The sequence below is a fragment of the Chrysemys picta genome, chromosome 1 (genome assembly GCF_011386835.1).
Source record: "Chrysemys picta bellii isolate R12L10 chromosome 1, ASM1138683v2, whole genome shotgun sequence".
NCBI lineage: Eukaryota > Metazoa > Chordata > Testudines > Emydidae > Chrysemys > Chrysemys picta.
The window spans coordinates 291,587,350-291,608,068 of record NC_088791.1 but is presented as its reverse complement, the minus strand read 5'-3'; the positions used below and the strand labels follow the sequence as shown (position 1 = coordinate 291,608,068).

General features: G+C 40.5%; 1 protein-coding gene across 4 annotated transcripts in view; it reads left to right on the top strand.

Moving 5' to 3' along the window:
* Positions 1 to 20,719, top strand: part of ELF1 (E74 like ETS transcription factor 1) — a 140,388-nt gene that overhangs the window by 33,679 nt on the left and 85,990 nt on the right. The window contains exon 1 of one of the 4 annotated variants that reach the window (XM_024104276.3): positions 9,913 to 10,045. The exons of the other annotated variants lie outside the window; for them this stretch is intronic. The gene's annotated coding sequence lies outside the window, so the exon portion shown is untranslated. Of the gene's footprint in view, positions 1 to 9,912; positions 10,046 to 20,719 lie in introns of those variants that run through there. 4 annotated transcript variants of the gene reach the window in all.

Below are 20,719 nucleotides of genomic sequence, written 5' to 3'. Positions count from 1 at the left end.
AGCGCTGTGAATTGCCAGTGTAGCCAAGGCCAGAGAGGTCAGGTGTAGAATGATAGCTTTGTGAGAAGTGTTCACTCACAGATGATATAGTTTTGTCTTTTATCATTTTTCTATATGAGTTTATTCAAGAACTTAGTGATTGTTTGGTTTAACCTCTACAGTTGTTCTTGGGACATTTGATGTACTGGATGAGATATAACACATGTTGTGATAGACAATGTATAGGACCCATGGATCTTGAAAGGTGTCTTGGGGCGGCGGAGGGGGGTAATTGATCATCATAGCAGTAGCAGTTTTCAGAGTAGCAGCCGTGTTAGTCTGTATCCGCAAAAAGAACAGGAGTACTTGTGGCACCTTAGAGACTAACAAATTTATTAGAGCATAAGCTTTCATGGACTATAGACCACTTTCGAAGAAGTCTCTAAGGTGCCACAAGTACTCCTGTTCTTATAGCAGTAGCAATATATCTGCAAGTTTTGCATCTGTTGTTACGGTGGGGTCTGGTGCCACTTTCCCAGACCTGACAAAGAGCTCTGTGCAGCTTGAAAGCTTGTCTGTTTCACCAACAGAAGTTGATCTAGTAAAAGATACTACCTCACCCACCTTGTTTCTCTCATATATCGTGGGACCAACACTGGTACAACAATACTACAAACAAAAGAAGTTTGGTGAGCTCTGTAGGGGGTTGGAGTTAGGTCATCAAAGCAAAAGGCCCTTGCATTGTCCCCGAAGTGCTGATGGATGGTTAACTATCTGGTGTCATTATCCTATTTCCTTCATGTTTTTCCACAATCTGCTATGGAACTAAACCAACATAGTCCTACAGTAAATCCCCCAACTACCAGGTCACAATACATTATTCATAAATTATGGCAGAGTAGCCCCACTTCCACCACACTGAGCACTTTCAAAATCCCATTTGTTTGTTTAAAGCAACTTCATGGGATATGAATGCTAAGGGTTACTTTTCAGAGAATGGGGAGTTGTACAACTAAAACCACAGCCACAACTTCAGGAAAAATATCCTTTAATGCAGCGTTTCTCCCTATGGGTTGGGATCCAGAATTGGGTCACCAGAACATTTCAAAGGGTTGCATGGCATCTCCTGTGGCTCCTGTCTCACAGGGCTGGCTGTTCCCAGCACTGCAACCTCTGGGGTCCCAGCGCCACTCAGGTTTGGCCCAGACGGCATGATCACGGGAGTTCGGATAGGCCAATTTGAGTGAGTGACACTGCAACCCCATGAGACAGGTCCCAAGTCCATTCACACAAATTTGGTCCAGTCAGGAGAGCGGGGCCAAACCTGAGCGGTGCTGCAACCCTGGAGGTTGCAATGCATGGAGCACAGAGCCAAGCCCATTCAGCCCCACAGCACAGAAGCTGCAGGAGCTGCCACTGTGGGATGAGTGCCAGGCAGGACCCAACTCCCCAGGCAGGGCCAGCTTTAGGCACTGCGGGGCCTGATGCGAAAGAGCTGCCGCCGAAGAGAGCGGCGGGACTTCGGCGGCAGCTCTATTGGCTGCCGGTGCCTACGGCGGCGGAGTGTCCTTAGGGACGTTGCGGGGCCCTCTTAGGGGCGCGGGGCCCAATTTGGGGGAATCGGGTGAATCGCCCTAAAGCTGGCCCTGCCCCCAGTGGGGCAGAACCTGACCAAAACCATCTCAGAGCCTCCAACCGTAGACTATTTACTATTCTTCCTCCTCCCCCCATAAGAATATAGTGTATGTTGTCTTAAAATAAAGTGGCATTGACTTACTTGGAAACTGAATTGTACAAATACTGCTATATTTTAGTTCAGGAATTTGGTTTGAGATTTTCATGTGTGAGTTCCTAAAATTAAGCAGCCTTATTTTCAGAAATGCTGAGGAACCACATCACCCATTAAAGTAAATGGATTTGTCTGCAGTGGTGAAACTTTACCGAAACAATTCACACTGCTTCAGCTGCTGTTAAAACTGATGGGAAGCATGGAGAACACTTAGAAACATTTTTGCCACAGTTTTGATTTAAACTTTTTTTAGAAAGTTTTACTAAAATGGCAATGAAAACCATTCTAGCCCGTGTAGCCTTGTCTACACTATGACTTCCCTCAGTTTTAACATAATTCAGTGGGAATATTTTAGTAAAGCTACTCAGTGTTGACAAGACAATGGGAATTTCAGTACTTGACACTCTTTTGAAAATTAGGACACTTATTTAGGAATGTAACTTTAGGATTGCATATTCCGAATTTTTGGCCTTGTTTTGCATATGTGTACATGAGAGCAAATCAGCTGTAATATGACTTTGAAAAATGAAGTGTAAATCCTTTAGCTCCAATCAAGAGAGATTTTCCCAAAATGTGCTGTACTGTGCAAGGCTGTACCAAGTCATGATTGGGACTGTATGGGAGGCTGATCTATGAAAGCCATCTGCAAAGCAAATCTAAAACTTCTTCTGCACTAGGAAATGCACAAAACCAACTTGAATGTATAGACAGGATGAACTTTTCTCTCTAGTTTAGTCCTCAGTTGTCAATTCATGTTAGTTTAAACATCTGCCTCACCCCCACCTCCACTACTCACAGACATACAATTAATTTGTAAGGGCTAGGAGTTGCTTAACTGTAGACTTGAGAAATAACTTTTTTGCATCATTTTCTAAAAGGAAACACTCTTACTCATCTTCTAAAGGGTACCATTTAAACATCACCCAGTTGTCTTTCTCCTCTCCAGCCCAAGCTTTAAAAGGGAGATTGGCTTCTACATATATTTGTTTCTACTCCCATATTCTATTCCCTAAATGCCTAATTAAAGTCTAGAAAAATACAATGAAAATGTGTGCTTTTACATGTTTTGTTTCCAAAGTCCTATATTTGGTGTGTACATTAGAACGGACACAGAAATGTTAAATAATATTCACCAAAGGTCATTCATTGAATTGGTAGTAGAGTTTTGTTTATAATCCAAGACTCCTAACCCCCACTTCCATGATCCATCTATTAGATTCTGTTGTACTAAAATCTTGGGAAGTGAGGGGAAGAAGAGGCTCTATAAATACTTGAAAGTACCTTAAAAGTAAGGGAGGGGTGCTAGGATCCTATGATGATGGGATCTATAGAAGAATCTAGATACATAGGATGTCCTGAGTTCTAATTTTGGCTCTGACATGGACTTTGTGGCTTACAATTTGTGACTCCATTTCCTCATCTGTAAAAAACGGAATAATTACTTACCTGACATGAATGTTCAGGATCAGCTTAGAGGGAACTAGGTTCCACGTGCTTCTAAGATCAAGTCCGTCCTTACCCATACGCAAAGTAAACAGCTGCGTAGGGCACCAGGAAATTTGGGATACCACATTTCCTGGTGCCCTGCGCAGCTGCATGCTGCTCTAGCCCCTGCTCCGGCTCTTCCCCAGGGCGCCCGCCCCACCCCGCCCCCACTCCCCTGAGACTCCAGAAGTGGTCAGGCCTGCACTCACCGGTAAGTAGAGTGACCCGGCCCCAGCCTGCTCTGCCCCCTGGCTCCCAGCCACGCCACCAGCGAGTGCTGGGGGTGGTTTCCCCCTCCCCCCAAGCCGGGGAGCCAGGGGAGCAGAGCAGGCTGGGGCCGGGTCACTCCACTTTCCGCAGGAAGTGGCCAGCTCCCCTCTCCCCTGTCCTCCCTGGTGCTTACCTGCAAGGGGGGAGGGGGCCCTCCTTCAGCTCATAGCTCCATGTGCTGCCTCTGCCTTACCACTCTCATTGGTCATGGTTCCCAGCCAATGGGAGGTGTGGAACCGGGGCTTGGGGCGGAGCGGAGACATCACGTGGCGCTCAAGAGCTGGGTAGGGAGCCTGCCCCTGCCCCAGCCCTGCCAACCCTCCCCCCAGCACTCGTGGTGCGTCCTCTCCCCGGCCACACCCCCTGACTACCTGTGGCACCTCCCCCGACATGTCCTCCCCCCGAGCATCCACAGCGCCCCCTCCGCCCCCCCAGCATCCACATCACCCCCCGTCCTGTCCCCTCCCTCCCAAGTTTTAGTCAGTGGTATATAGTAAAAGTCATGGACAGGTCACAATCCATCTATTTTTGTTTATTGCCCGTGACCTATCCGTAACTTTTACTAAAAATACCCGTGACTAAAATGTAGCCTTAGTCATGAGCCATGGTGCTGTAGAAACCATCTTCATTTTCTTTCACTGTCTCAAGCTATGTCTACATGGTTCCACTGTTCAGATAATTGGTGTATGAACTGCAGTGCACACTAGCATGCTTTAACTTCCTCGTGTGAACACTGCTGGCGCAAATTGAAAGGTACTTTGTTCGCATCAGCATAGAGCTGTTTGAAAGACCACTTTAACACAAACTCTCTACCATTTAGTTTGCGCCACAGAGAAGAGTTATGGCACAGCCCACTAGTGCATGCTGCAGCTCGTACCCCCCATAGTTGAAATGTGGGGCTGTGTAGACGAGCCCTATTGTAAGAGCCCGTGGCACTAGAACCTGGGCTGCAGGGGGGTTCTGGGTTGCTGCTACTTCTGTATCGCCAGTGGAGGCATAGGTTGGGTTTCTGCTGGAGGACCCTGTGAATCTAGACAATGCAGGAAGTACTGTCCACCAGCACCTGACTAGTGCCCCCCGTCCCCCACAGCCCACTGATTGGGTCATGCTAGTATCTAAACCAGGAAGTCTTCATAGGGAGCTGTCTGAGCAATGATGCAGAGTGCGTGCTTGCTTCGGCTCCAGACCTTGCTTTGCTGTGGACCCTAGACTCTGGCTTCTGACCCCAGTTCATCCCTGACTTTTCTACTTGCCTTGTGTCTGTAACCTGGTGCCTGACTCTGACTCCCTGTCATCCTGACCCGGCTTGAACTCCACCCCGCTACTTGTCTCCTGATGTCAACTTGGTGCACATAGACCACCCACAGCCTGGCACAGACACCCCTGTTCCTTTTTGTCTTAGGCCATGTCTACGTTAGTGAGCTTATAGTGGCACAGTTGTACTAATGTAGCTGTACTGCTGTAAGATCGCTCATGTAACTTATCTAGGCCAATGGGAGAGAGCTCTCCTGTCAACATAATAAAACCACCTCCAGGAGCAGCAGTAGCTATGTCGGCAGGAGAAGCTCTCCTGCCAGCATAGCACTGTTCACACTATCACATATGCTGGCAAAACTTACGTCACTCAGGGTTTTTTCCCCACACCCCAGAGTGATATAAGTTTTGCTGACATAAGTGGTAGTGTAGATATAGCCTAAGTCTTAGGTCGGAGACCGGTGTTTCTGTGAGCCCAATTGTAATCATCACCTCCGCCCTTTTTCTTGTCCTGCAAAGCTATATTGAGTTTACATATTTAGCTTGCTGGAAGCCTGTCCTTGATAAGTGTTCAGTTGCCCAGTCCTTGGGATTTCCATTGTCTTTGTAGGGTCTTCCACTCATGTCTTCTGCTTGTAACAACATAAGATAGTTCATAAAAATAGGAGCGACAGTTCCTACTTCCATCATAACTAGTCTCGCTCTGGATGTATAGGGCTTTCTCTCCCAGACTCGGACCTCTTGTCCGACACCCTTCCTTAAGACATGGAACTCTTCATTCCAGTCACCCTAGATCCTAAAACCATTGCCTCAAATCTCCTGAGCTGTCTCCCTCCGTCACTTAAAGATGCTCCTTCAGGGTCTCACCTAGACTGTAGGCCCTCTGGGTTTAGTTTAACCCTTCGTCAACAATGTGGCTGGAAAGCAAGGAATACTGGCTTAACAAGTGATAGCTAACCACAACCACGTTACTCTTAAAAACTTTGGGAGTTAGAGAGCCTTGTAAAATAACAAAAAGTCCTGAGACACACCCTTCCCTAGTCTGATCTCACCCCTTCTGTGAGTCCAAGGTTTGTCAGCATTTCAGGCTTGGCAATGGTTGCTTAGAGCAGCATCCTCTCTGACTCTGTCTCTCTTTGCCTTGTGCGTCCCTGACTCCTGCAATGCTTCAGGCTCCTCCACTGAATCATTCTCTCCCCCACCTTGTGTAGAAAGTCCATCGTTCCAGGGGGATGGATCAGTTCTTGACAATCAGTCAATGGCTGTAGATTGCGGTAGTCAATTATTTTTTGTCAAGGTCCAAATTTCTTGGTCAAGGTATGGTCAAAGTCCAGACTCCAGATAAAATAATAATAATTGGCCCACAGTCTGCCTACTCTAGATTCATGTTTCTCAGAGATTGTCCTTCAATGAAGTCTCATGTATCTGACCTTGGCAGGGTACTGTCTACAATTCAGTACAATACACTAAGCTGCCTTGTGCAATTTTAGACAAATGTTCAGCACGTAGTAATAATTATACCTTGCTCTTATATAGAGCTTTTTACCAGTATATCTCAACATCCTTTACAATGCTGGTCATTATCCCCATTTTACAGATGGAGAAACTGAGGCACGGAGCAATGAAATTATTTACTCAAGGTCACCCATCAGGCCAGTGCAGAGCTGGAACTGGATCCCAGGTCTGCTGAGTGTCAGTCCAGTGCTCTAGCAATAGGGTACACTGCCTTTCTAATACAAAATGGAGTTCACAATATGATACAGAAATATACCAGTCTGTCATATCCTCATTTGAACAACTGCAAAAGCTAATTATTATTTAATTGAGTCCAAAATTATCATTAGTAATTTGGAAGAAAACTGATGCAGCAGTAATGGTGAATATGCATCTGCTTAACCTCACATTAAATATGAATGCATTTTATATATGCTTTTTAAAAAACATGGCCACCACAACTAAATTAGAGGCACTGAGAAAATTCTGCATAGTTTATAATCATACTTGACTGCAGTCATTTCTAACCATAGCTGAATTACCATGAGAGAGAGAGTTTGTCTGATAATATACACACACACGCACACGTTACAGTTACTGTAATAAATGTTAAATTCCCTGTTGGGATTGCATATGGTTTAAAATTGATTCTCCTCCATGAGGTCTTGGAGCAAAACTGCTCTTTGGAAGGGAAAATGATATAATTTCAGTTGCAGCATTAACTATACACCTCATAGAAAAAAGACTTAAAATGCCATATTGGTTCTCTACATATCCAAAATACTGAAATCTAATTTATAGGACTATATTTCTAAAAGAAACAGGCCCAGGTGCATCAGAGTCAAATTTATCAGGGTTTTCATACTCTTCACAGGAATCTGCAATGCAGGAACAAAATGCATTTTCTGGTTATCTGGGCACATGGAAGATAGTATTAGAATTATGTGGATGAAGTGAGAGAGAATACAATATGCCTCCCCCAGGAGCTGGATAATATGTTCTGACTAAAATAACATCATAATGTTACCCCTACTGAGTCGTTTTTCAGGCAAGAAATGAAAATGAATGTATAGTTTGGTATGGAACTAAAGGGAAATGACATTGGTAACCTTTACTTGACGAGTGGTAAACCAGCGACTGTTGATCAGCTTGTTGTTTCACATCCTTTCCTAATGTAGGCTGAAAAATACCTTGATAAAATATAGCTGATAAAATCATCTGGATAATTGTACTAGTTATTGGAAATTGAGAGCCAACTTCTGCCCTGTCTTGCATCCACTGTGATCCCACTTTGAAATCATAGAGAATGCAAGTAAAAACAAAACTTTAATCTTAATTACTAAATATAACTAGTAATCAAGTGGAGATAGTAACTTCCATAAAAATAATCCATTTTGCTTAGTGGCTATTTGGTCAACTATTGTTTAATTGCTCGTAGATGTTGTTTAATTACTGCTAGCTATAAGTGTATTTGGACTGTTTCCATTCAGCTACCGACTGAAGTTTAAGCTTCTCATCTAGCATTGTGCAGAGCATTAAAGTCATCTGTCTACTTTTCTGCTCTTGTCTTCTGTTGTGCTCCACCTTGGCCCTATTGCTCCACCAGTAATAGCACTCTGGTCTTTGTGCCTTTCTCTATGCCTGCAATGATCTCCATATCCAATGCACTGGACTCAGCCCTCTTGAATTGATTTTTTTTATCCTCAAAGGTAAAAATTGGAGTCCACTTTCACTTCCTAGTCCACTATCAAGCCTACACGAACATCTTCCCAATTAAAAAAAACAACCCTTCCCCCATCCCCCATTTTTGTTTGTTCTGACTGAAATTTTGTTAGCTCTTTGTGTCTCTGTGTGTTTATATAATCATAACCCCTGTCATAAAGTGCTCTACAAGGTCATTACCTGTGTCTTGTTCAGCTTTAAGAATACTCCTACCGTTCAACAAAGAGTAGATTGTAATATTTAGTTGTCAAGGCTGATTTCCCCACTCTGGCACGTCGAGTGCAGAAGGTGGAGGCCTGCAAGGATTTTAAAAATTAATACTTGCCACTCCAGGCTTGTATTAAACCCCCCAAGGTTACAGCTTTTCTTTGACCTTAGCTTGGTAAACGCTGCCACCACCCAAGTGAAAAACTGCCTCTTGCAAATCCTGGAAAAATTCACTTGGGAAGTTTTCCCTGAGGCCCCTCAGCTTTTCCACCCCTCCCTCAGGGAAGCTGAGAAGAAAACAAACAAAAGGGAAACCCAGCTGTTGCCACCAGCAAATTGAAAAACATATGTACAGACCTTTTAAGACACACAAACCAATCAGGTTCTTAAATTTTTTTTATTAAAAACAAAAAAAGAAAATACATCTGGAACTTAGGCTTTTGCTAAATCTTAAAAAAGAGAATATAAACAGTGTAATCGCCCTCTGTTAGAAGTTACCACATAGCCCTTTATAAGCAAGCATATTTATTCTTAAGGTGAAAGCATTACAGAGAAAACATATTAAAAACAATAAAAGAATCTACATGCCTTCTTATAAACTTATCAGAGATCAACCTCAATTCCAACAAGGACTCTGGTAGGATTCAGTCCTTCAAACTCCATCAAGGTGTTTTTCTGTCTTCACAAGTTCTTAACAGCTCTTAGTTCAGAACAAGAATACCCATTAATCTATGAGTCATTCTTTTATACAGTTTAGGTCTAAAGGTCCCCTCCTCAGGTTGAAACTTCAAAAGGCTGAGTTCTTGCATAAGCAAAGGAGGTATATTTGCATACACGTCTCCCTGGGAAACCCATCTCACTTTGTCCCATAAATTCATTCTTGTCTGGCACAATAACACTTCCTAGGGCTACATGCCATTCCACAATAATACATAAACTTTACATTTTTAATAAAATGGACTCCAAAGCTACTTGCACTTAATTCATTAGGATTTTTCAAGGATATTGCAGGAAATTGCCGTAGCTGTCACCAGAATGTAGTAAGATGTAATTGCATATTTTATGTATCCCCAACTATTGTCTTCTAAAGAGCAGCATGTTAGGTTATGCAATTAATGTGAAGACAGAAACATTTTTTAGTGTTTTACATTTTTTATAAGGTTACACTAAAATGTTTTACATTTATAAAGGCTAATTAATTTGTCTCTTTGCACATGCAAAGATTAGGTATCATTCAGTCAAAAGTAGCACAGAAAAACATATCTAATATCGCTATGTAAATTGTTCCAACCCTTCTTTGTTCATTGTTTTGCAAACATAACAAGCTCTAATGCACCTGTTCGATTTTTTTTTTTTTTTTTACAACTTCAATCAACAGCACCAGTGACTTTTCTGTTCTCTGCTGCTAGCATGAAACATTATATGTTTATTTCCTTAGCATTTGACAAATTAAGTGCTTTCTTACAAAGTGAATGCCTTTCAGTCACTTTCTAAAATGTGGTTTTAAATAGCCAGTAGTGCATGTTGCACTAACTCTGCATTTCAGTTTGTTACAAAGAGTATTTGGCCTTTGCTCTTGCTAGCTAAGGTGGGGCTGGGTGATTCAGGTTGTTCTCTTTTCCCTTCTTACCTGCAGATTTGCATGTTTGACCTAGCAGAGTAATTGGGCCCACAGCAACATGGGCGTGCCTCCCTGAGAAACACTTAGTTTCATGTATGACTCATAAGCTGAAGCACAGACACCACTTCCCCAATCTACAGTAGCCATTTTAACTGCATAAAACTGCTGGATTTCTTTTACTTTCTGGCTCTTGGGACTATGCAAACACTTTAAAACAAATTAAGGTAACTTTTCTGTCTTGCTGTGGTACAGTATCTAAATAGGAGTGATAATTCTAATAGCAGAGTAGGTGTACCTGTTGAAAAAACATGGCTGTATGTTCTTTACCTCTGTTAATGTATGAACTCAGTCACATGCTTGATTGCACTTAACTACCAGGGGAAAATAAAGAATGCCAGTTCTTATAGGGTTTTGGCCTTGAGCGCAGAGCATCTTTTAAAATCTAAAAATATTTTGTATACCAGAAATTCCTCAGATGTATCATGAGAGTGAGACTGAAAAAAAGAAAACTTCCTGTTACAGTTTAGTAAATACCGTCAGTTCTGTTGCACTTTACGTAAACATGATTATTTAGTATTTAAGTGCTGTGTAAACTAGTTTTTTGCTATGTGTTTTTCAAAATGTTAAGTGGACTATATTGTTTCTGTGTTCCTGAAAACAATACACCTGAAGTAAGCCTTAAAAATTGACAGTGTTTTAAGTGTTATCGCATTTCATTTCATGTATGCTTATTCTTAAAATGTGTTAATATTTAATACTTTAGATGCGCTGCTGGTTTGACTGCTTTAAACACGGCTCTGTTGATTGTAGGATATATTAGTCTTTTCTAAAGCTGGGTACACGTTTCTGTTGATCTGTTTGTCGTGTACTAGAGAATTTCTGAAGGATATTCGGGCAAAGTATTACAGCACTACAAAGTACTACAGACTCTGGTTGCATTTGCTTTGTTATACTTGCTAAGGTTTGATTTTGAGCTGCTGTAAACATGGTGGATTTGTAATTGATGGCCTGAGAGTCTGTTTCTACTGAAATATCCTATAAAAACCCACTGTCACACTGTATAATTTAAAATGGAACAAGAGTTTAATTTCTTTCATAGAATAAAAAATGGATATATAGTTATCCTTCTCCATACTTTTGGTCCTCAGAGCTTAGGATTTTGTATTTGATAATGAGAAAGGCATAGTGTAAAAGGAACTAGGGTTAGTGCCATTTGTACAAGAAAGGTTGTGAGGAAATATGCAGTGTTCAAAGGCTGTTTTTAAATGTTCAGTGGGGAAAAATACACTTGCTACTAAAATAAGTGTAACTCACGACTGCCCGCGTACACACACACACTCTTACGCACGCACACACACACACTCTCTCTCTCACATTTCGAAATGGTGTTAAGTATGTTCCTGGTCCTGTAGTTCCTATTTGAACACAATTTTTATTTCAGTTGGAATCTTGTCTGAATGAGAACAGTAGCCTTCAACTCTGTGTTTTAATTTTTCAATTAAAAACAAAATTCACTTAAAAATAAAGTTGAATTTCTTCTAAATTGAAAATCTGACACACTAGAGGAATGAAACTATTTGTAATATTGTACATAGGGGATACTTTTCAGTGTCATTTACTGTTCACTATAGTATAATACCTACCTCACAGAGTAGAGTGTTGTAGTGTCTTGCTTAATATTGTAATAATCTACAGTGGAGGGAGGGAGGGAGGGGAGAAATTATTAGGCTAATAGTGCACACTTTGGGTGCGACAGACTTTTGCTTTTAGCCATCTGCAGTGTTTGCAATAGCTACCTTGTGCATCCTGGCATGTCTTCTTTTTCTTGTCTCTTAATTTTAGGTTTCATTTTTAAACACATTTTAAATCCCAGGTTTTTCAAGAGGGTATGCAATGTATACTTCCCCTGAGAAAAATTATCTTTAGTAGATGGGGAAGTACTAGGGAACAGATTAAAAAAAATTTTTTTGAATATGTTGTGGAAGATTTTTGTTTGTCTGTTTAAAAAAATATTTACAATTTGTTGGACTATTTGAATTCCTTTTCTCTCCTCCTACTTCCCCCTGAGCATTGATGTCCTTTTAGCTATAGTTTTGGTCTATGGTAGCCACCTTAAACTCACTGTCTAGTGTTCAACTTGAACTAACAGAGGGGACCCCTGGCTTCTCTCCATTCCCTCCCCTCCTTTACTTATCTTGCAAGGTAGCTGGAGGTCTTTAAAGAGTTAATCTTAAAAAGTTGAATTAGCAGTCCCAAAACAGCTCCCAAATTGCTGGATGCTTCTGTAGTACTGTTGAGGGTTAGAAACTAGTTTTTTTTTCATGTAGCACTTCAAGGAGAAATCTCTGTTCATCCTATAGGCAAAGCTGTTGTGTCCAGGCTCTTGGATACCATGGTGAGGGTGTGGTACAGGAACCTGAAAAGAACAGAACCAGATGCTATAACTAAACTAGAATGAGTTGAGAAACTGGTTCAGGGCTCCCAATTGCTCCTTTTAAAGATTAACTTCAAAGACCTCCCACTGAGAAGCAGAAATAGCTAGACTGGAAGAGGAAAGGTGGTAGTTAAAAGCTCTGACTGATTTTTCCAGCTGAAGCGTGGGTGTGGTATGATATGTCTCTCAAAAAAAGTAAAGGTGATTTTTCTATACATCCATTAGACCTGATAAGTGCAGTGTTTTCTCTGGAATTTTTGTTATTGACAAGGTCCCAGTTCTGATTGCTGGGAGTTTGATGCACGTTGGTGACAACATCCTATAGGCCAACCATCCAGTCAGAAACACAAGGCTTTGGACAATGTGTAATTGCCTCTGATGTCTGTGGAAACTGTTAGTTCAGTGGTGCATTACTCTTCTCAGGCTTCTTGGGATGAAGAATTACCTGGCTTCACTCCTGTCTGGAATAGCTGAATTTGTATGTGCGGAGATAAAGTAGAGCTGAATCAGGTGAACTGATCCAAATGCCTTTGAAAGTGTTTGTATCAAAAATGTAGGATTTCCCTTTATACCAGAGGGAGGACTTTGATCTCCACAGTAGCTTTCACTTTTTGATCGTTAAGTAAAGGTTTCTAGGCTTTCATTTGGCAACTTTCACTGATAATTTTAATACTGTACTCTCTCGTGAATTTTGTTGGATATGAGAAGAGCAGAGACTTCCTTTCTGAGAGGTGATTAAATACAGGGGTGGGGGAATAAATGTAGTCTTGTTTGTGACCCACTCTGTAAGCAGCATGACTGTCCTAAAAGTTTAAACTTACACTTTACTCATTACACTTAGCTCTTGATACCATTGATACGTTTTAGAGCTAACTTTCTTTGTTAAATCTGACTGTGTCTGGGGAGGAATATTTAAATATTTGTTCTTAAGAGACTATATGCACTGAAATTTGAAGTCTTTTACTTATCAGTAGTCCACAGCTGTAGTGTGAAATCCTCTAGATACTCTCGCTCTCCTGACATAAAGGGACTAATCTGTTCAAATAATGTATTCTTCAGTATCATTCTGTCTGAGGGCCTGTCCTAAGGCAAAGCTACCAACTGTGCTCAATCTTTGTGCTGATGGGATCCCATTAGATAAGGACTAAAGTTTATGCATTCTTACCCTGATGTTTGTTAGGATTTAACTACCCAATAACCAACTTTAGTGATGATAGCAATTGTATAGCTAACCCACAGTACATTTAATTGAGAATTTGTCCTTAAAGAGATCAACCATCTCATGTCATATAGGACTTCATACTGGATTAGAATTCTAATCTGAAAACTGCATTCATTTTGCTAGCCTCAAAATGAGCCTTCAAAGTCCTCAAGTTTTTTATGTAAAATTCTTCCTTACATTGGAAAAATATGGCTATCTTCACTTGCTAGGAATAGAAATGCCAAACCGATAGGTTGACAATTTGGAAGGAATGCTTTCAGATGGCTTGAATAGTATTTTCTCTGTGTTTCTGTATTTCGAGACATAAGTCTAAATTACTTTTTAAAACCTTATTTAACCAGGAGTCAGCTGGGCATCTGATCTTAATTAGCAGGGGTAATTTTTTTTTGCATCCTTCATCCCTTTACCTGTTTTGTACCTGTTCAGTAGGTGAACTAATTGCGGTCATGACTTAATTTGAGGACTCTTTTTCTCTTTGTCTAATTTACCTAATGATAAGTAGTGAGATGACTACCAAGTTGCATGGGCCTCAGTGAGGCCTTTAGGATGGGGAGAAAGGAGTGAGAGCTTGAGTGATTCAAACTGCTCTTGACCGTTTCAAGGAAATTGGTAAGGATGTTACATGTATTTTGTGGTTTATACATATTATTTCATCACTAAAAGTTTTCTCTTTAGATCTCCCCAATGTTTTTAATTGGCTGCTTGACAGATAAATATTAATATAACTGAAAGAGATTAAAGGAAAAATACTTTTCACTCTCTTTTTAAAAAATTGTTAACGTTCTGATTTGAAAACACTTTGTCTATGTCTGTTTCACTGTTGTTCCCCTGACTAGTTATCTTTTTGTTTGTGTGGGTTTTTCACACTGCAAAAAGGGAAAGAAATGTTTAAAAACATAGTAAAATGGGATTGTGAAAACACAATTACTGCTTGTGCTAACCAGGGATGGTGTATATCAGAAAATGCTGATAGTGTCATTTTAAATTTTCTATTACGTTTTCCCTACTTGTGGACATTATATGTGGAAGAACTGATGCTCTGGAATTAACATCTGTAATCTTTCAAGGATGTGCTAGCATGATTTATTGTAATCTGGGTGCAGCAGGCCATCTCTCCAACACAAAGTGTCTCCTCTTTAAAAAGTAAGCTTGAAAATAGTGCCTTTGAAGTCACTAGGAGTCTCACGTATGCATTTGAGGGGAAAATACAGACTAAAGCTTTAATTGGAGCCTGTTCTCTTTTCCAGTCCCATGCTACCTGTGTATTTGCTGGTCATAAAAAGATTTTCTACATTGCTCCTGTGAACTCTATACCTATAACTATAATTGTTCAAACTTAAAGTATAGGCTGTTTAACTCTTGAGACACAGAGTGGATGAGGTATATCTTTTATTGGACCAACTTCTGTTGGTGAAAGAGACAAGCTTTTGAGCTGCACTGAGCTCTTTTCTGTGTTGCTCAGCAGAAGTTTGGTCCAATAAAAGGCAGTACCTCACCCACCTTGTCTCTCTCATATCCTGAGATCAACACGGCTACAATACCGGAAACAACTATGTTGTATTGTCCATTTAGACATGTAATGTGGCCAGTAATGTTCAATGTTGATGTGATTAGCTAAAAAGAGAAAAATAGTTAATTTTGCCAAAATTTGCAAGCTGTCCTATGAAGAGTTGTCAATTAATACAAATTGTGAGAATTCACGCTATGGACTCTTAGGGGCCTTGAAGCAGCACACAAATTACCGGTAATTCTGAGAACCTACACAGGATCTTGTACGATGCACATTTTGGGGTGCAGCACTTTCCAACTCATGTTATTGACTAAGTGAATGCTATTCTTTTTTTCTTTAAATGTACATTTTTTTCAAAAGGAGAAAATAAGGAACTATAGACTATAGAACCATATATCAGAGGGGTAGCCGTGTTAGTCTGTATCCACAAAAACAACAAGGAGTCCGGTAGGATGATTTTATAGGGACAGTCCTGATATTTGGGCTTTGTCTTATATAGATGCCTATTACCCCCCACCCCCATCCCAATTTATGACACTTGCTATCTGGTCACCCTAGAGTCCGGTGGCACCTTAAAGACTAACATCAAATAAATCTGTTAATCTTTAAGGTGCCACCGGACTCCTCGTTGTTTTTATAGAACCATAGAAGCTTCTGTATCGTGTGTGGTATTGGGGTTTTTTTCTGCCTGTTTCTGCCATACAAACAAAAATAAAAAAATTTTGTATTGAGAGGCAACTCCATGACATTATTTATTTGAATAGCAGAGAATGCTCATGAAGTTCTCACTAATACTAAACTATGTCTATCCAAAAAGTGTATTTATTCTGGTCACCAGCCAAAGCCAACATCGAAATAAGTATAAGAAGGAGTCTGGTGGCACCTTAAAGACTAACAGAGATACAGACTAACACGGCTACCCCCGATACTCGAAATAAGTATGTTTTTAAAAATCCAGACACCAAGAAGTAAAATTTTAGTTTGTCTAACATAGCCATAATTTAGGAAGCAGCTAATTAATAACACATTTAAAATGTAAAACCCTTCATAGAACATTCTAGCTAGCAAGAAAAATCATTATTGTTATAATTTCCCCTAAATATTTACTTCTAGAAGATGTGTGTATGCTACTGTAACTGCCTTCCTCTAAAATGAATTGTTAATATATTGGATTAAATACAAGCCAAGTGGACCTTTAATATTATGCTCTGATTAGCTTGTATTTAAGATAATTATAGCAATAATGTGTTGGAATTAATTTCTCTTACACTTTCCAATGTTGAGGCTGTCAGTCAAATGACAAAATAAGAATCCAAACTTGTAAGTGTTCAGACAAAATAGGGGAATCTGAGGTTTGAAGGAAAGATTTAGTAATATAAGGTTGTGTGATGACAGAGACTATTTGTTTAACAATGTATTGCTTATATGAATTCTGATGCCTGTTTGAATTTCAGAACTCTAGGCATCCAACATGTGGCCTACATCCAGCAGTACTGGAAAGTAGTTGTTTTAATTAGCACTGCCAAGAATCCCTATAGTGTGGACAAGACCATGCCATTATTATGTTAATATGGTCATGTTAAAAAATACGTGTATTCATGGGGGGAGAAAACACTAAGGTAATAACTAGATTGTTATTATTTGTATTATCGTAGCGCCTTAGTGTATTATCGAAGCCCCCATCATGACTAGCACCCGATTATGTGAGGCGCTGTACAAACACAGAATGAAAAGACAGTCCCTGCCTGATTAGGGAATAGCCATTTCACTCTTTGAGAACAGTCCATGGAATCATCACTATGGATAGGATACCGTGCTGGTGAAACTACTGCACTGGTTTTATATATATATATATATATATATATTGTACTAGATTTCAATAAAATATGAATGGAAATCTTCATGAGTCAGGAAATGTGCAGACTCTGTTTTTGTTGCTGCAGACAAGTACCTGTAGAAAATTTGGAACTCAGAAACAGAGAACTGAACTAAATCCTATATGCATTCTACTGAGACATTTGCCAGCTTGCTTTCAGTGTATTCTTCTAAGGTCTAACATAGCCTAGAATATATACAGAACTCAGTTTATAATATCTATCCAAAATAATTTTGGTATTTGTATTTATGGACTGGAAGGGTCCAGGTTCTATCCAGACTGTTCCACACATCTTTTTATCTGAATCCTGCTGTTAAATTCTCATGCTGTCCCAGCCGCAGGTCTCCCTATGGTCTGGTCTAAAAGCAGGCCTTGTCTACACTACAGAAGTTTCGCTCCCATAGCTAGAGCGGCAGACCTTCCCAGTATAGATGCAATTTACACTGGCGTAAAAGTGCTTTTTCTTGGTATAGCTTACACCAGTTCCCCAAGAAATGTAAACTATACTGGCAAAAGCACTTTTAGGCCAGCAGAAGTGTGTCTGCACTAGGGCTTATACTTGCATAGCTATATCGCTACAGTGTGTGTTCTGTTTGTGGTGGGTTTTAACTGACATAATTATGATGGAATAATTTTTAAGTTTAGACTAGGCCTGTTTGCACCAGTTTAACTGAAGCTGTGATATAAACTAATTTAATTCAACTGTTACAGCTTTGTTCATGGCCACTTTGACATCTGTTTAGATCAGGGGTTCTTAACCTTTTTTTGAATCACAACCCCAAATTTTTTTCTAAATTGAAGCCCCCTACACCCTTGTACAAAATGGGACTTTTCAACATAATCTAGATGGAACTGGGGCCATTAATACTCTGATTCCAATAAGGATTGGTTTAAATAAACATGATAATAGAAAACTTGAGAAAGTAATGGCTTTTTGGTGGGGGAAGGAGGTGCAAACAAAGTCCTAAAAGGGTAGAAACAAAAAATATATACATATCTTTGAGGCGTATGGGAAGGAGACATAAGGACAAGATATGGGTTGCTATCACTTTTTAAAATGTTTACTTTTTGCTACAATAAAAGCATACTAGCTATTCCCATCTGCTTAGGCAGGGTATTCAAATGAACTGATGACCTTTGCACTCAATCTGAAGAGACAAATGAGTGAAGCAGACGTTAGGGGAGCTTAAGCCTCTTAAAATTTCTTCTAACTGAAAAGAAAGGTAGAGAAACTCTAAAGAATGTTTTATTGTTACTAAGATGAAACATATAAGAACTAAAAAGAATTTTAAAAGTTGATTGCTGGTGATTGCCTGCACAACTTGTGTGATAAAATATTAACTCATTGCACTGTACTGACTCTTAGGCTTGGTCTACACTACCCCCCTAATTCGAACTAAGGTACGCAACTTCAGCTACGTGAATAACGTAGCTGAAGTCGAAGTACCTTAGTTCGAACTTACCTTGGTCCACACTCGGCAGGCAGGCTCCCCCGTCGACTCCGCGGTACTCCTCTCGCCGAGCTGGAGTACCGCAGTCGACGGCAAGCACTTCCGGGTTCGACTTATCGCGTCCAGACTAGACGCGATAAGTCGAACCCAGAACTTCGATTTCCAGCCGTCGAACTAGCTGGTAAGTGTAGCCAAGGCCTTAGTGCAAACAGAATAGTTAGTTATTGTGATCTGCTTGTTAAGTAAACATTGTAAACAAACAAACAAACAAACAAAAAACCTCTCTGGTTATCTAGAAAATGTCTTGTTCAGCATGTTTGTTAAAGGAACACTTTTGGGTTAAAAATCATAATTGTTACCTATTAAAACGGATTAAAATAAACCAAGTCCATTAATGCAGTTTATTTCTTCCCCTACCTGGAGCCTGAACAATGGACACAAACTAAGTCAGTTTAATTCAGGGGTCGGCAACCTGTGGCACGTGGCGGGCCGGGCCAGTTTGTTTACCTGCCGCGTCCTCAGGTTTGGCCGATCGCGGCTCCCACTGGCCGTGGTTCGCCCTCCCAGGCCAATGGGGGTGGCGGGAAGCCGCGGCCAGCACATCCCTTGCCCGCGCCGCTTCCCGCAGTCCCCGTTGGCCTGGGACGGCGAACCGCGGCCAGTGGGAGCTGCAATCGGCTGAATCTGCCGACACGGCGGGTAAACAAAATGGCCCGGCCCGCCAGGGTGCTTACCCTGGCGAGCCATGTGCCAGAGGTTGCCGACCCCTGGTTTAACTTTTGTTTCTGGTTTTACATGGAATTTCAGACACTAGTACAGTGCTGCAATGTGTAAGTTTCTCTGCTGAGGCACTAAGGTTTTATTCAGGTATGTTGGTAGGCTTGGGTACATCAAATAAGTTGATTTGTTTTGTGGAAAAAAGCTGCTGCGTGGAGACCACTCAATCCTGCTGGTATTCACTTTCAAGTCTCTTCATGGCCAATTCCTGCCCTACCTATTGTCTCTCATTTGCTATTGAGCTGTTGATGTTCGCCTCTGATTGGTCAGTCATGTCAGTCTCCATTGCCCACTTATTAAATTTTCGTTCTTTCTCCTGTGCTGCCCCTCACGCTTGGGAGAAGCTTCCTGTAAACATCCACAAAACTATCTCATTATCTACCTTCAAACACTCTTTTGCTTTGATACCTACAAAAAATTTGACAATGGCTAGGGTGCTAGTGTGCTGAGACCACTGCCTATCATGCTGACCAAGATTGTCTCATTGTTTCCTTGTACTCCCCTTTCTATCTGTATCCATCTGTTGTCTCTTGCCTTATACTTAGATTGTAAACTCCTTGGGGCCGGGACAATTGTTTTGTTTTATGTTTATACAGCACCTAGCAAAACGGGGCCCTGATAGCAAAAAATAACAACCACAAAATAGTTTTAACCAGGTCAGTTGAGGAATACAAACTGGCTACCAAAAATATAATGGTGCATCACTATAGTGACAAAGTATAGAGTTTCAGGGATAAATCTTCAGTTTTAATAGAATTCAAAGATCAGAGTTAGTTTTTTACACATTTTAAATCAGTAACAGTCTCTGTTGAATATCATGACATTTAATTTTTAATTTTTGGTAAAATGTTAATCTTTAGATACATGCCAAATTCTTGATTGTATCAAAAATCTCATTTATTCACTCTTTCTTTCTGTATCAGGTTAAATACTTAGCTTGTTCTAGGCACACATTAATTTGATTGCCTAATTTTGTAATATACGAGTGTACTAGAAACTATTATGCTTGTAAACATTCCTTTTTGCATCATGTGGCAGACAGGAAATCTTAGTAATACATTATAAAACATGTCGTTATGATCTAAAGCTTTTGCTGTAATAAAATGTTCACTCTGTAAGTGGAACAGAGATGAACTTCCAGGGTTAAAAAGAATATCTGAGTCCCATGTAAACCAATTCTGGCTCAATGTCAACATCTCTGCCATCCCAGTTTTCCTAGGAAAACGTCGAATGCTGCCAATGTATGTTGCAAGAGAGATGACCAATGTGTCTTACAAAATAAGAGGCAAAACTATAAAATGTTGTTGCCTATATAATATTGTTGTAAGAATCTGAGATGGAAATTTTTTTTTCAGTCATCTTCTACCTCTCTCTGCCAATTGAGCAAAATTTAGTAAACTTCAGATCATGCTACAAGGCTTTTTTTGTTCACAAGGACTTATGAATAAACATTGTTTTGTATTTTTTTCATTTATTTGGATGTTATGAGTTAGTTGAGTGTGAAGGATGGGACTCTGAACCATGTTTCTTTGTTACTGTACAGTGCCTACCTACTTTTCTCATAGGTGCTGAGATGCTGTAGAGATGAGCCTGTGCTTAAGTTCCTCCACTGGGTCCCAGTCAACGTC